The sequence below is a fragment of the Buteo buteo genome, chromosome 5 (genome assembly GCF_964188355.1).
Source record: "Buteo buteo chromosome 5, bButBut1.hap1.1, whole genome shotgun sequence".
Taxonomy (NCBI): domain Eukaryota; kingdom Metazoa; phylum Chordata; class Aves; order Accipitriformes; family Accipitridae; genus Buteo; species Buteo buteo.
Window position 1 is genome coordinate 13,421,252 of NC_134175.1, and position 16,824 is coordinate 13,438,075.

A 16,824-nucleotide genomic window follows, 5' to 3' on the forward strand; every position below is an offset into this window, starting at 1 on the left:
CAGCAGGAACTGTTACAAAAGCTGTGTGTCCTAAGGCAGCTCTGTCCCAAATACTCACTCTGGCCTCCCCCTGGTAACTGCACGATATTGCAGCTAGAACATAACTAAGCACATAATCAATCACTGCCCTTTTTTTTTTTGTCATTTATTATCACCTAGAGGATTAAAAATTCATCACCCAAGTCACTCGTTTGTTAAAGTGGTTCAGAGGGAACACGCTTACACCTGTAGCCCTCCACAGAAAACCTATGGGACTATTCTATAACCTCTGCATCCACAGAAAAGCACACATTTCTGGTAGTTTATAAAGCATGGAGATGCCGAGCAAGAGAAATTCCGAAATACTTTCCTCATTTGATATTTGTCCAAGCCGGGATGTCAGACAGATGCTACATTCCTGTAATGTTAGTCTGAACCTTGCCTCGTGCGCTTACAGCCTGTTATTAAGTATGTTCAACACAAACACACCAGGTGGCCTGTGCTCCAGATTTAAGTGGGGTGTTCACAGCAAAGTGCTTCTTGCTTGATTTCTAGCTCCCAGTTTTGCATGCTGGCTAGAATATAAGAAACCAACACACACAACAGATGAAGAGGTTTTGAACGCAGTATCCCGGTGCAGTGGAGCTGCCTGGAAAGCCGGGGCTGCGGAAGCACCGAAATCCTCTGCCCACCCCGTCAAGGCTCTGCTTTTACTAGGAAGGGCATGGGGTCCTGCTTTAAACAATGTACCTTAACAGCTCCAGGTTTGCCAATAGATAAAAAGATGCTCCTCGAACACACACTGAGCGTTCTGGTACAGTCCACTCAGAGCTAAATGAAACATTTGCAGACAGAGCAGCAGTTCATGACTTCAATGCCCCATGAAAATAATGGCCATTCATTGTTCAAGGACTTCAATATCGGGTCTTTTTTACTTTTTTGTTAGCAGTAGATAAAAGCTGAGCACTGCAATATGCACCATGACTTTCTACTAGGACTGCTAAGAAGGTCTGAAAAGTAGCAAGTAGTCACTTTTAATTGTGATGCTTGTTTTAAAAATGGGGAGAGTGCTGTTTTCCCCTGCAGGGGCATGGAGTAACCCATTCTGAAATTTGTAATATATGACAAGATACTTAGAAATCAAAGCTAAAATGTCCCCTCCCCAAGCTAACTTTGCCTGTTTCTGTGTGTCCCCCTTTTTAAAAAAAAAAATTTGGATTTCCCCCCATGTCTTGATCAGCATTTAGCTATACACTGCCACTAAAACTTTTGCTAGACATCACATCACACCAGAATAAAGCAGTAATATAGCCTTTTTGCTACAGCTAGCCTTGGAATGCATCAATATTTCCTTGGCCCCAACACCATGCTTCAACTTCCTGATCAGCTCCCTTTACAGAGACTTGGTTTTCTGCCAGTGAGTTTTTCTATCAGCAAAAGGATAAAGGTTATCTCATGGTTAAAGTCCCAAACTAAAGGATCAGAGAAGAACTACGATCCAACGGCAGTGCTGTCCATGATTTCTTTTTCCAACTGATAAAGCGCATCACAGAGATGTCCATGAACTGTATGTGAAGTGCTCTGAATCTCAAAGAAGTCTGAAACACATTTTAAGGCCAAAAATATCATAGGTGTGGAAACAAAGGTATAAATGCACTTTAAAACAAACACCCATTGCTAACGGCTCTTCTCAAGAGAGGTACAGATCTATGCTTTGGAAGAAATAAAAGCAGAGAGTATAAATTACAAACATCCATTACAGGAAATCACTGTAAGATGCTTGACACCTCGGCGTCGGGCAGTAGGAGCTCAGCTGTGGAGAGGAACCCTGAGAGGACAAACACCAACTCTTTAGGGCTGCAGAAATCCCTTTCCTCCTTAGAGGCCTATGAGATGGCCTGTCTGCACTGTTAAGAGAAAGGAGCAGCTATTTTGGCACAATATGGCATCTGCTAAAGGCAATATTCTGTGTAGTGACTTTTAACTCTGCTGCAAGCATACCTGTTTCCATGCTTGTACAACCGTACGTTAAGTGTGCTAAGAAACTAATGCTACAGAGCTAATGCCACCTTCATTTTAAGTAAGATTTCAGATACCAGGCAACTTCAATCCTTGACGACAGCTACAATAGCCAAGTATCATGTTAAGGTGGTTTTGAGTAACTACTTATCAACAACATGTCTATTAGAGTGGTTCCCAGATATCAGGCTGCCTCAGGCAAGAAGAATCTCTAGGTACCTGGAGTTTGTTAAAATATCACACAAACAAAAGAAAAGTGACCTTTGGAATTTGCAGTGCTGATACATTGTGAACTACATTGATGCAAACTACAAAATTACTCATAATGGCAAATGATGCTGGAAACCTCTAATTTACTGGTTATGATGCTCATTCTCAGTATTACAGACTGATCGCTTGGAGCAGCAACACTCGCTGTCAGCCTGTTCTTGGGCAGTCACAACATCAGAACACATTGGTCACAACACTCTACCTGATAAATGAAGCCTTTTGGACTCATCATGTTACTGGGGTATAGAGCTAAATAAAAGGCTGTTAGCTACAAGGCGGCAAAAAGACCCACCTTGGCAATACCATCAATCTTTTAGAATAACCAAAACGGCAACACTTCCTAGTAGTTTCTTGCTTGTTTTGCAACTATCCAGGGTCACTAACAATCTTAGTTACAATCCCCAGTGTAGTGGAAACTGAATGAATTAACCAAGGACTTGTTTGTGTGTTATTTCCTACTCTTGCATTTCTCCGAGACAAGTCACTAAAAGAAATTGGGCACAAGGCCCAATACTACTGGACACGCAATAGGGCCAACTGCATCTTTGCTGTATCTACAATATCTAAGAGCAGTGCAGTACAGACAGCTCAGAGCATCCTCTGCTTTTTCACCCATACCTTTATGAGGTTTTCAAATGGGAAGACGGGCTCTCAGCAGTGACTTAACAGAAGCAAGGCCTCAGCAAAGAAGGAAGGATCCAGAAATCCACACTGACACTTAGGCTGACTCGCCAGATGAAGGAACTGACAGCATTGGCAAGAATGTATTAACACGGTTCTCACAGCATGTGAACCTCACTGCCGAACAGGAGGTTCTCATCCCATAGCTGTAATACGCCATCTTCACATGCCATATGGCTTAACAGTTTCTGATTAACAGGGGGCACTTTTCTATGTGCACATCTGTTTATGTGCAATACTGAATAATGAGAAGTAAAAAAACTAATCAGAGCAGCACATATTCTGCATTATAAAGAGGCACAAACAAAATACTGCTAGGAATGCTAAGGGAAAGAAGAGGGACTCATTTCATGGGGAGTGGCGCTAGAGACGCATTGTTTACCAGACACGTGGATACTGTGTGTGGAAGCACCCACTGCCATGCAGCACGTACCTGCCCTGCTACTCTCTGCAATGCAAAGCAGTGCATTTTACCCTTTCTTAACTTCCCCTTAAGGACAGATGCCACGTGTTGGGACCACCAGAAAGATGGGCTAGAAGTCATGTTGTGCAAAACACCTACTTTAAAAAAAAAACAAAAACAAAAAACCAAAGCATACCCACTTGAATGGAGCTTCTTTCTCTGATTCTTTCTGTGGGTGACTCCGAGGAAGTGTACCCAGCCCTGAGCCTGCATGAGTGCCCTGAGCCCAAACCATCCTTTGACGCCAAGACAGACACTGATGAGAAAAAGCATACCACATCCCATGGTCTTGATGGTGAGAGGGAAAAGAGTCAGGTGGTTAGCTGCTGGAAATCCCCCACCATCAAAGCAGCTCATGTCAATGACCACTTATGCTCCTGCCAGAATGCTTATCTAGCTGATGGTGGTGGCTGCTCTGTCCCATGGGGCTCCTGCCATGTCCCTCTGGACCTGGATCACATCCCACTGCTAGCTTGGCCAGACGCACAGCTGCCTGTCTCTATGCTGAAGTAGTTTCCCATGTCATCAGAATTGTCAGGCCAAAGACTGATGAAGGGGGAGAGGGTTGACTGTTGTGACATTTTACTACAGAAGCACTGATACTATAGTGCATGAAATGCCATCAGAAAACTCAGTCAGCCTGACAGGCCATCAGTGAGTGCTGGAAATACCACCTGGAGGAGCTTTTCAAAGGGAAAATCCAATTTTAAACTACCATCATTTGCCCTTCACCAACCTCACTGCGCAGTACTTCACAGATTTCAAGACGGAAGACAGATGGAGTAAGAGACTGACAAACTGCCCTTGGGTTCTCTGGAGATGTGCAGGGTGGTGGGGAGGAACAAGGCTTGGGCTGGGTTTCTGTCTGGGAGCAGTACCTGCTGCCTTGCTGTGTTTAGCGTGGAAGGACACACAGACCCAACTGGAGAGGTCTGTGCTCGGTGCTAAGCCAAGAGACAGGCCTCCTCTGTGCAAAACAGAGTGACGTGATTCAGGGACCTAAATTAGGCACTGGCCTCACAGCATGGGAAATTTGAAGCTCAATGCCAGTACCCGCTTAGCACAATGGCTAGCCCATCACACAGCACAGTAATGGGATGGACAGCACAAGTATCAGATTATACGATTCAACAAATGCCTTACCCATACCTTTTAAAGGAAAAAAAGGTATACGATGACCAGCTGGGAACAGGAAACTAATGAAAATGTAAACAAAACAAACCATTGTAACTCTAAGCACACTCCAGAAGAGCACAGCAGGCTGTTTCCCAGCTCCAGCCGGATGCTAAGAGGTACAGATGAGCCTGGACACAGCTCCGTAGGGAGTGAGGGCCTCACCGCCCTGCCCCACATGCCACCCCTATAGCTCCCAGGCACTGGACTGCAGCATGTCCCCCCTTCCCCACCTCAGGGTCCCTGTCCTATCCCAGTCCTCACCCTGGATAAGCAAGACCCTGGTAGAAGCTCAGCTCTGAAGGTTCTCAAATCCATTTATGAGAAGAAACCATCTAAAGTAGGAGAGTTTATATGATTTTGGGGCAGACCCAAAGGAGCTTTGGCCTGAGCTGCGGGCAGGCGAGAGGGAGAGAACAGCGATACTTGAGTAGCCCTGTGGGAAGTATTTGCTTCATGAGTAACACTGGCCAAATCACCACTTCATTTTGGTGAAAATCATATGGGGACAATCAATTGAAGGGAAATTCAAAATCCATCAGTGGATGACGAGTATGGAATATAAGCCATGACATATGTCACAATATCATTAACTGAAAACTGGGTTACAACACAGACCATAAAGTTAAAACATACATCCCATTGCACTTCTCCTGGGTGTATTTTTGTACCTAAACAAATAAGTTTTATGTAAAGAAGTTTAACAAATAACTTTAAAGCAGATAAATATATATATATATAAGTAAGAATTCTGGCCAAAGACATTGATTTCAAACAACTTCACTAATTTCATGATTTTCATTTGTACTGTATGTTCTTACCAGACAGCATATTTGCAGTGATTTGCATTAAGAAAATACTAAAAAGTAAATCCTTATCTAATCAGCTTTTGATAAAAAAAAATACTGACTCATGTAATATTGTAATATTAAAACAATTCACTTAAGTCTCAATGATGAGCTGTTCGTCTTAAAAACATGCCACACATAAGATTAAAAAAAATGAGAAAAAGTTGTTACTACAACCCCAGTCCTTGGTCAGAGTGGTAATTTATCACAAATTATGTGTCTTTGAGGAGCACTTGGGAGAGGATATATGGATGATTATGGAAACAAAAGGAAAACAGCCACCCCAAAACCACCAGCAGAGAATCATAGTTTACAATTTATAAAAGCATATTGAAGCACACACTCAAGAACTAGGTACCTTTTCAAAAACTGGGGTTTGACCTGATTTGGCACTTCTAAGAGAAGAGACTTTATTTTTTCAACAATTTATACTGCACTGAGTTGTACTGATTAACTGCTTGCCTATTATTAAGCTTTTAATTTGAAAAAGAGAGAAGATCTTCTCAGTTACCCAAAGAAAACACAATACTTCCCCTGTGACAGCTACCAAAGAAGTCTGGAAAAGTTGTAATGGAAACTTTATCTCAAGCATTTATTTTTTTTTTTCCTCAAACACAAATGTATACGTAAGAATTACACAATTAAAAAAACCCAAACCAGAACAGATTTAGCTCATTATCCTTAATATACCCATTAGTGGTACCACTTCACACTCTGCAGTATTTGGCAAAATTTTTCTTCTTCCTACTCAAAATACTAACCTCAGTTTCTGCCCTCAAGTATGTTAGAGACCAGAGACTATTTCCCCTCTTTCAGGGCTGTGTGTTTACAAGGTTGAAGGCTGTACTGGCCAGTCACTACAGGAAAGTGTGCAGTGTACCGCATCTGTTCTTCAATCGTGACTACAACCACCTAGATACTGTGACAAACTCTGATCCGCCTTCACATCGTTTTGATTTACAATTCCATAAGATTCAAATGGAGACCAAAAAAAAACCCCAAATCACAAAAATACTCAATTGCTCCTGTTCTTCCCTCCTTTGTGTTAAAGCAAGCAATGAAATCACAATAATAAAAAAGCACTATTTTAACAGAACACTATTTTAATCCAAAGTTTATCACCAAGGTCAAATTCCAAACAATTTGTCAGGACCTTACTTGCAGTTTTACTTAAAGCACAGTTTAGTAAAGGGGTCTTTTGAGCACCAGAAACATGACATTACTCAGCTCCAGCCAAAGCTTTAGGAGGAAGATATAATAACCAGGTAGATTTACCTGTTAGCCCTATGAAATATATTTAAAGCGACCTTTTCTTTCTTTCCCATCTTGCAGGAAATGAGCATTCATACCCATCAACCCCCACACACCCACTCTCAGTTAAAAAGGAGCTGAATGAAACCTTTGAGTAATAAAAAAATCTCAAGTATGAGGTGTTTTTTCCAATTCATGTTCATGCCTTGCTATCATTTCCCTGTCATTGTTTTATTTAGCTCATCCCCTACGCTGTCTAAAGAATTTTCCAAGCCCTGCAATTAAATTTTAGTTCTAAGAAGAAAGAGAAGAGTGGGTGGTGAAAAACCTATACATAGGTATCTCCCATAGGCTCCCATGCCTAGCAGATATAGACAAAACTGCATCGATCTTCACGGCCCATGTTCTCTACTTCACATTTTAAACACCGTTTGTAGACATCAAGGAGTTCTGATTTTGCAAAATGATGAGAAAATGCTTTAGTAAATCTCTTTGGTAGCTAAGTCCTAAGCAGAAAAAATGGTGGAATTTTCACTGCAGGGGAGAAAAAAAAACCCCAAACAAACCCCCAAAACGTCACTCCTATTTTTACTGTGACTATTTGGAAAAAAACAGCATTGTGGGGAAGAAGAGAAATATCAGGTTTTGGCCCTTTTTCTGAAAAATATCTGTACATATAGGCAGGTTACAGAATTGATGTGAAAAGTTGTGACCCGCCTGCCAGGACACCGCTCTGGGGAGAAGTCAAAGATGCACTGCAAAGATAGAGCGAAGCATTAGCATGCTGAACATGAAGCAGCACATCCATTTGTTTGAGATTCTCAGATTTTAAGTAGGAACCATTTCCCTCGTGCTTCTATAAACTTTCTGTTGTATGCCAGTGAAGCAAAGATAAAGGGAAAAAAGCACTCTCTGAAGTTATTGGAAGAGGAAAGGGGTATGGATTAGGAGGCGGGGTGTGAAAGCTTCCAGGGTAGCCCAGAAGAACTAAATCTAAATCCCATTTGTGCAAAGGAGAGGGAACCAAGCCAGCTGAAGAGGGTAAAACAGCTTCCCTAGGAAAATCATCCCCTGGATCAAATGCAATGAAGGTCCCGACGCTGTTGCCAAATCTGCCCTTTGGCTTACGGTGCAGCTTGGCTGGAGGCAGATAGTGGAGTCTTTTGCAAGTCTTCTGGTCATATGGCTGCAGTACCAAATGACTTGGAATTTGCCTTGACTGTGACTGATTTGCTTATTACCATTTATGATTTCACCCAGGTTGCTGAAAACAAAGAAAGCCTCCTGGGAGTTAAACCAGGGAACACAGATTGCTTGGTCACTCAGTGTCTGATGTCACGCGTTTGGTCTCCCTGCTCCTCCAACGCTACGGGGTCAGCCCACGGCTGGCGCCAGGCACACTGGCTGTCTTGTTGATAAAACTGTTAGAAAGGGTTATAGAGAGAGCCCTTCAAGAAAATTACCTGAATCATCCCAATTGCACTGATGTTAACCTCCTCTGTGCTGCAAATACACTTCCATCCATGAGGATGCCACTCATTCCCAAGAGAGGATATGTCCTCAGGATCTGAGATCTTAATGGATAAATTACAAGAGCAGAGGAAATTGGAGCTGCCTGGGTCTGGCGAGGGGGTTTTTGCAAGTCATACTCTACTCGAGTCAAACGATATTCAAACAAAACTGACCCTGCAGGTGAGGCACATGGGAAACTCAGCTGAAACAGGTCAGACTCCTTGTTTGCATTCAATGACCCTGCTGTATGTTTCCATTTTAAAGCCGTGCATTTTTCTAAAGAATGCAGAGCAAAAGCTTTCCTTTGAACCCACTTATTTGCCTAAAGCACATAAAACAAAAGCTTTAAAACGTCTGCATTTCTTCCACATTTCTATCATCACCTCAGCAAGTCAAATCATCTGCAAAAGCTTAATCAACTTCACTGAATCTGAAAGAGGCTCCATCCATAATCAAAGTGTTATGAAAGGTGGATAATGGTTTCTATAAATACTTTTACCATTAGGAAAGTAATGTGTTTCCTATTTACATCTGTTAGCACAATTAGCAGCTGTACTGTTGCTCATTTGCACATGCCATTTAATGTACTTTATGCTCACTGGGAAAAGGCTTCAAAAGGCTGTAACACGGACGCGGAACAGAAAATGGGAAGGTAATCTAAGAAAAACCCCAGCGCAGTTCTCTAAATGCAGGAATATTGCAGAAAACCAAATATGTATTCTTCTGTGGCTGCCACAATTCCAGTGAGAACAACAAACACCAAACGGGGTGGTTGGGTGTGCAGAGGAGTGAAGGATCTACTGCAATAAATAGGGAAATAAATAAATGCCATGACTCACAGGGAGAATTCTTATGAAAAGATGTTTTTGGACTGGGATGGTACTGTTGTTCTTAATAAGACAGTTAAGCTGCAATCAAAGAGTAATAAAACCCCCACAACAAAAATTAAACAGCCTCCAAAAAACTGACAAGTTTGAAAGCTTTTGGGGCTAAATTCCTTTCCAGCGCGGTAAAAGCTTGAAAAGCTAAGGTTAGACTCTAATGCAGCAGATCAAGTTCTTCCCTTGAGTAGCTCCTTCTACCGCTTACTGACTCCTAAATCGTAAGTGTGGCGTCCACAGGCACTTGTACTGGCTGGAGACCCGTGGTCTGAAACAAACGGCTTGAAGACAATTTCAGGACAATGAAGATGCTGGACCTCTAGCTCTGATGCGCTTTGCTGACATCTTCAGGTGTCACAGCAACATGTGTACATCACATGCCATCAGCAGCATGAAATTGAATCGGTACGTGGAGCAGCCGATGTCTGAGCAGTGGCAGTGTATGTCACGAAAGCAAGGCTGCAAGTTCTGGATCAGTTAAGAGTATTTTAGGATTCATTACAAATATGGGAAAAAAGTTTGCTTGCACAATAGATGACAGGCTCGTCTGGCCAAAGGTGAATATATACTTCCATTCCTCTGATACACTTTGTGGGTGCATTTAATTAGAACAATTCTTTGATGTTTCGTAACCCCTTTTAGAAGAAATCAGGAAAGAGATACTCGATTCAGTATCCAGGAATAAATGCGAGTTTCTTATTTTACTTGAAGAAGGTTAAAAAAAACCCTCACGCTTTCACCACGTGTTAGAAATAAAAAGCAGTGTTCTTGAAAATGTTCAGAACCAGCTACTTCCTATTAGGAAGAGACATTTCCGGATGTCAACGGCTGGTGCAGAGCTATCAGTTTAAAGAAGGGAATGAAGGCAAGTGGAAAACCTCATACTAGACACAAAGACAGATCCCAGTCCAAGAGAAGCTCAAACATGAGCAAGTAAAACAGCACAGCAAGGATGAGACTACGCTAATTTAAGCAACACATCAACTCAAATATTCTACAATGCAAACAACATGAGAGCAAGATCTGGGCATGCCTCCCCTTGTCAGCTCTAACGTTATTCCTGTCTTGACAAGTACTACACAGCCTTTCTGTTGTCTACCCTTCCTTGAGCCAACAGCACCAACCAAGTTGTTGCCAAAGTCCAGCACTGAACAAATTAAAGATGAAAACAGATTAATTTGAATCCTAAATTCTTGGACCCAAGATCACAAATCAAAAGCCTGAAGAGTTCCTGGAGGCCCAAGGTCCATCCTGGTCACTCTGAGTCTCTTTGGAAGAGCAGTGGGAGAAAACGCACACAGAATGGGTCAAAGGAATGGAGATGGCTGTCCTGGGTGGAGAAATCTGCTGCGTGTTTGCAGTACAAAAGGTAGCACTGAGAAGAACGGTGAGGTCAGCACTCCAGCCTCAAACACTGCAAGTCTTAGAAACCATTTGTAATGATGACCCCGCAAAACAATTACTCATACATTTAAGTACGATGCATCAGTGTTACAAGCTCTGGGACAACCAACTGAGATCCCTGGTAAAATAAACAGACACCAAGAAGAAACAAAATATTTAAGAAGAGAGAAAGGTAGGAAAGAGTTCAAGTTATAGCTTACCTATGTCTTTATGCATTTCTCTTGCAAAGATTGAATCATCCCGTAGAAGGAATTGTCTGGAGAACTGTCCTGAAATCTCCTGACATACCTCAGCTGGAGATGAAGCACCAGGAAATCCAGAAAAGACCAAGGGATTCCACCTCTGCAGCAATCACCACATTTGGCAAAACATTTCTTATGCTAATAGGTTTTAAAAACAATACCTTCTTACTGTTTCTATGGGTACAGAAGTAGCTGTATCACCTCAAACTCTTTTCTGCCATAGCTCTGGATCCCACAGCAAACTCTTGGGAACTTTCTTTTTCATTTTAATTTCTTGCCAAGACAGACTATGATGTCACAAACTTCCCATCAGAATAATTCCAAGATCACGTGGAAGAGTGAAAGTAGAGAAGGAGAAATCCAGTTTACAGATGAATTGAAAACAACTAAAAATGGTAAGAGGTAATCCAATAAGATGTTCAGACATTATGAAAAGGATAGCAGAATGCATGCAAGCAGAGCAGCTAGCACGATACAGTATACAACTTTACAAAGGGTTTTACAATGCCACTCTTTCTGAAAACCTTGAGAATTACTAATGCAAGCTGAAGAAGCAGTAGCTTCAAAGCCTTGACCTCAATTACTTCTTCAGCAATCTTAATAGCATACATCTTTCTATTGTTGGAGTAAAAGCCAGCAGTACTGAAAATGAAAAAATAAGAGTTCTGCAAAAATCCCCTAAAAATTAATGTATACCGATAACTAATTACTTCAAATGTGGCTAAATACGAAAGAGGAAAAAAGACAAATGCAAGTAAAAATATGCAGATCTCGTGATCAGTATGAAGTAATGGAACTCCCTGTGGTGCTTGAATAGCTTGCGGGCAGTTCCCTTTACTAGAATAAAGCTTCACTTAGTGTGCAAGAGTATTTGCAACCCACACATTTTTACCCATACAGCTAGGGAATATCTAGCACAATCAAGAAAGGGCTTTAAAAGGCACATTCAGCAAGCAAAGACAGCAAAATCTGACTGCTTACAGATTTGCAGACTATCCTTACTACTCCCTGCCCCACCCCCTCCAATACAGCTTTTCCTTGATAAGCTACCACCTCCTCTCTCCCAGCAAGAGCTGCAGTTCCCTCACCCTCTTGGGTTGCACCCAGGTCTCCTCACCATCAGCTGAGGGAAAGGCAAAGCACATGGTCTGCTCTGAGCTGTGCATGCCCACACAGGCCTGATGGCAGCCCACCCGTCCTGGTGGGTCCTGGGTGAGCTCACATGGCAGACTTTCCTGGTGGCTCACTCACAGACCATCCTCTCTTTGCTGCTGCTGACAGTTTTTGTGACAGTTACAGTAACTGGATTGAAATACTCTGCTGCTCTGTCAAATTTGGCGGAAATTGATGTATGTGTTTAAAAGCTACAGGGATTGAGGGGGAGGCTGGGATGAGGACAGATGGATGGCATCACTGCATAAGCCTTATTCCTTTACACAAAAAGGCTAAAAAGCAAAGCAATTGCTGAAGGTTCACTTCAGTGAAGCTCCAGGACAACTTGATTAAGTATAGTCTAGATAAATGGACAGTGAGATGGACTGAACCACCTGAAGCGCTGGGCTCAGGAGGTTGTGATCAGTGGCATAAAGTCCTAGTGGAGTACTCAAGGGGTTGATACTGGGGCCAATACTATTTAACCTCTTCATTGATGACCTGGATGAAGGGGCAGAGTTTGCTGATGATATAAAACTGGGAGGAGTGGCTGATACACCAGATAGGCATGCTGCCATTCAGAAAGACCTTGACAGGCTGGAGAATTGGACAGAGCATAACCTCATGAAGTTCAACAAGGGGAAATGCAAAGGCTTGCCCGTGAATAACACCATCCACCAGTACATGCTGGGCACTAACAAGCAGCTTTGCAGAGAAAGACCATGGGGTTCTGATGGTCACCAAGCTGACCAGGAACCACCAAAGATGACCACTAGTATCTTGGGCTATACTATGAAGAGTACTGGCAGCAAGTGAAGGGAGGTGATCCTTTCACTCCACTCAGGCCTGATGAGACACATCTGGAGTGCTGTACCCAGTTCCAGGCTCCCCAGGATCAAAGAGATAGGGACTTACTGGAGTAAGCCTAGCAAAGGGCCACAAAGATGATTAATGAATTGGAGCATCTGTCATAGAAGAGACTGAGAGACTGACCAGGACTGTTCAGTCTGGATAAAAGAAGGCTTGGGGGGACTGTAATGGGTATAAATACCTGATAGGAGGCTGCAAAGAAGACAGAGCCAGACTCTTCTTAGTGGTGCACAGTGACAGGGTGAGAGGCAATGGGAACAAATTGAAATACAGGAAATTTCTTTTAAACATTAGAAAGAGTTGTTTTACTGTAAGGGTGGTAGAACACAGCAACAGGTTGCCCAGAGAGGCTGCAGAGTCTCCGCCCTTGGAAATACTCAAAATATGACTGTACATGGTCCTGGGCAACTTGCTCCAACTGGCTCTATCATGAGCACAGGGGCTGGACTAGACGATCTCCAGAGGTCCCTGCCAACCTCAGCAACTTCGTGATTCTGTGAAATACCTTCTGAAAATGTCTCAAGGATAAAGCGCTGGAAAACCTACAGGTACAGAACAAACAGCCCTCCTAATGTGATTCAGAATCAATGGTTATGCTGGGCATAAGCAAGAAAGAACAAATCAATGTTTCTATCAAGACCTTTAACTTGCAGTTACATTAAAAACACAAGCTTATTTTCATGGAAGTTGCCAGCTGCCTAGCAAAGTTTTCCAGTGTCTCCTTACTCAATTTCATCATTATCCATCATTTTATATTTCTTCAAATTATTCTGCTGCTGTTACAAGAATATTAGACTGACAGGCTCCAAAATAATATCCAACTTTTATCAGAGAAGTGAAACGACAGAAAACAGAAATCCTTCAAGAACGACAGCAACACTGAGGTTGACACATCTGTCCATACCACAGTGATGCACCAAACATAGGAACATTTTGTTAAAAGTATAATTTTTAGTCTTAAGGAACAGGGGAGGAAAGTGTCAGGCTTGTCAATTCAGTAATTCCTTTACACTCAGCTCCACAGAAACTCTTTTGTTCTACACCTAATTACTATTATCTCATATTCCAATATGTTCAAGACCAGATTGTTTAGCTTATAATATATGGATGGAGTCCCTTCCTTCCCCTACCCAGTTACAGTTGGTTTTGTTTGGTTTTTTTCATTTACAGACTAGGAATCTTTAATAAAAAAATTACTTTAAACCTGAAGTACCCTGCAGTTCTGTATCTCTCCCCACCTACAATAATTTACATTAATCATGTTAAATTGATTGCTTCTAATGATTAAGGCAAAAACTTTCCTTTTCACCTATTTTAGTAGCTATCTGTACTGTACTGCCTTGTTCAGGAAATTATCCTCCTGATGGCAGCCTTTATTCTTATTTTTAAAAAGATGGCCACAGATTTTAACCATACATGAGAGAGAATTTCCTTTCAGCCAAGGAATTATAGCTGGGACTGCCTGTAGAATGTAGTAATTATATCACCAATGAGTAACCACTCATCATAAGGATGAGTGAATGGTGTGGAGCCACTGCCAAGACATTAAAAGCAACTCTTTTCCCAGCAGCACAAGGAGAATGGTTTCAAAAACCCAGGTGAAGCCTCTTTCTGTCAGTGTTACACAGTGCCAAAGAGGCACTCCTCAAAGGAGAACGGCTATCTGAAGCAATTCAGACACAAGAGTTACTTACTGTTAGGGACTCAATCTTAAGACTTGCACTGATTTCCTTGCCAAACATTCTCTACTCTGTTTATCACAAACATGGGCTGAATGTAGGGTTGAAGTTTCTAAGACAAAAGAAAGAAAACCGTAGGACAAGTGTCTCAGCTGTGATTGCAGTCAGTGCAGCACAGTGCTGATTTAAACCCCAGTCCAACCTCAGTTCTGAAAACCAGAAAAGGGGTTTATTTTCCAGGCAGATAAAAAAGCAAAGTGTCAAGCTTAGATTACAAAATTGGTTGCTTCTTCCTTTGTGCATTTTAGCTTTTCTATATAACGGGAACCTTTGGCACCTACAAGTAAGAAGGGCAACACAGCAGAGAAGTCATCTGTCTTTATTCCTTCAAAACTGAACTTGTCAGAGCAGAGATAAAATAAGTGAGAAAGGTCATCTGTGTAGGAACATTACAGCAAGACTGAGACACATTCAAGTCAAAATTAAGGGAAGGATAAGAAACAAAATGCAATTTAAATGCCTGGGTATTAATGCAGGACTAAGAGGATCCAAATGAATGCCCAGACTCCCATTACTTTACTGTCTTGTCTGGGGTGAACCATTGCTGGTGGGAACGTAGTGATGTAGGGAGGGAAAAGTAGCAAAAATCACGATGAGGTCTCCATTGGCATGCTTTGTTTCCACTGATGAAATGCCCTAAATGAGACCTAGGCATTAGATGTCAAATTTAACTTTAATTGACCCAAATTGACTTAGAGTGAACTGAAAATACCTGAGTATCTACGGCCCTTGCTACTTTGGCAGTGAGAGGAGGTAACTGTGTCCTCTTACCATGGTAAAATGTCCCTATATGCTTCAGGGCTCCAGCAATTTGTATAACTTTAAGTCCTATCTACAAGCAACTATGCTCAACACTGCAATGCTGGATAATCAAACTAAATTCGTAGACAACAGATCCTATTCTATTCACACAAAAATAAGTGTCGAACATATCTACAAATTCTACTGTAAACCAACGTTAACCAGCTTCATGTTACTGAAAGTAAGAAAAACCCTTATTTTTCTTTAAATCCATTTCTTCAGTTTCTTATTAAAGATATCAAAATGAAATCACTTACAATTACTACTAATCATTACAAGAAAAATCAAGACAAGGTGAAAAGCTTGGCTTGACTGCAGCCAGTGGAAAAAATAACAAATTTACAGTGGTGAAACATTAATTTTCACTCCTGATGAAGCAAATAAGTCTTAAACCAAAGGATCATCTTTGTTGTTGTTTGTTAAATCTTTCAGGGTTATTTACCTATTTAAGATTTGCAGATGGACATCTGTGAATTTTCAGACAATATGAAATAAACAGAATATTCAAAATATGTCCAAACCTGGTTTAATGCCTCTTCCTCCTATTAAATGTAATTCCTATTTATTTTTCAAGAGAGAGTGCAGCTCACAGGTTCATATGCTCAATGATATTAAAGAATCAAAAGCAGCTGTTTTCTACAACAAGCACTGTAAGTACTTTGGAAGTTATAAGGGACTTATTTTTAGTTGAGTGATATGCTAATACCCCAGCAGTGTTAGATCAGTGCTTCACTGCAGTAATGCAAGAAACCCAGCTATCTACAACTACAGCAATTGTTAGGTAACTTGTCCCTATAGATTTCACTGCTGGTATGTACCCCATCAGGTTCTTTTGGCCACCAGCACCACCCAAAGTTGCTTTTGTTGTCATAGCCAAATAAAACACAGTAAAAGCAACCGCCCAACCCTCCAGGATAAATATCTGTAATCTAAGCACAAAATTAGAGTGCCTTACCATAAACTGACATAGCGAAAAGTACTACTTAATCAGAGAAGTAGTCATTTAATAATCAGCATCCTTATGATATCCTCAGATGAGAAAATCCAGTGGGGTGCTTGATTAAAGGGCTCTGGATAGACATGGCTGTTATTGTTAAGATAGCCTTATTTTTTTCCAGTGCTAAACCCCAGTACAAAATCTGCTGAAATTAATGTCAACATTAACAACTGCTGACTCCAATGGACAGGGCTGGCCACACAACCATATGTATAAGAACAGTACATATGTTCAATCCATACACTGAACAGAAGGCCATGGGCTCAAAAGTAGTAACTTACTTGTAGCTTCTGCTGAGTAATAAAATACATTACATGGAAAGTAATTTGCAGGTTACATGGTGAATGTTTTACTATTGAAATAAAGCTCTTTCAAGATACCACAAAAAAATTTTTGGCTTTATAGATTTTGTTACTGAATATTCACACTACTGACAAGGTAGTCAGTACATGATGACAGGCTGAAGTTTTCAGATAGTTTCCTCCTAAGTCTGCCAACACAGGGCTGGAATCCATAGAAAAGACCCACTCCCTGACAACACT

The 16,824-nt window shown here is 41.5% G+C and overlaps 1 protein-coding gene across 6 annotated transcripts in view; it reads right to left on the bottom strand.

Moving 5' to 3' along the window:
* UBE2F (ubiquitin conjugating enzyme E2 F (putative)) overlaps positions 1-16,824 on the bottom strand; it is an 86,293-nt gene that overhangs the window by 2,249 nt on the left and 67,220 nt on the right. The window lies entirely within an intron of this gene.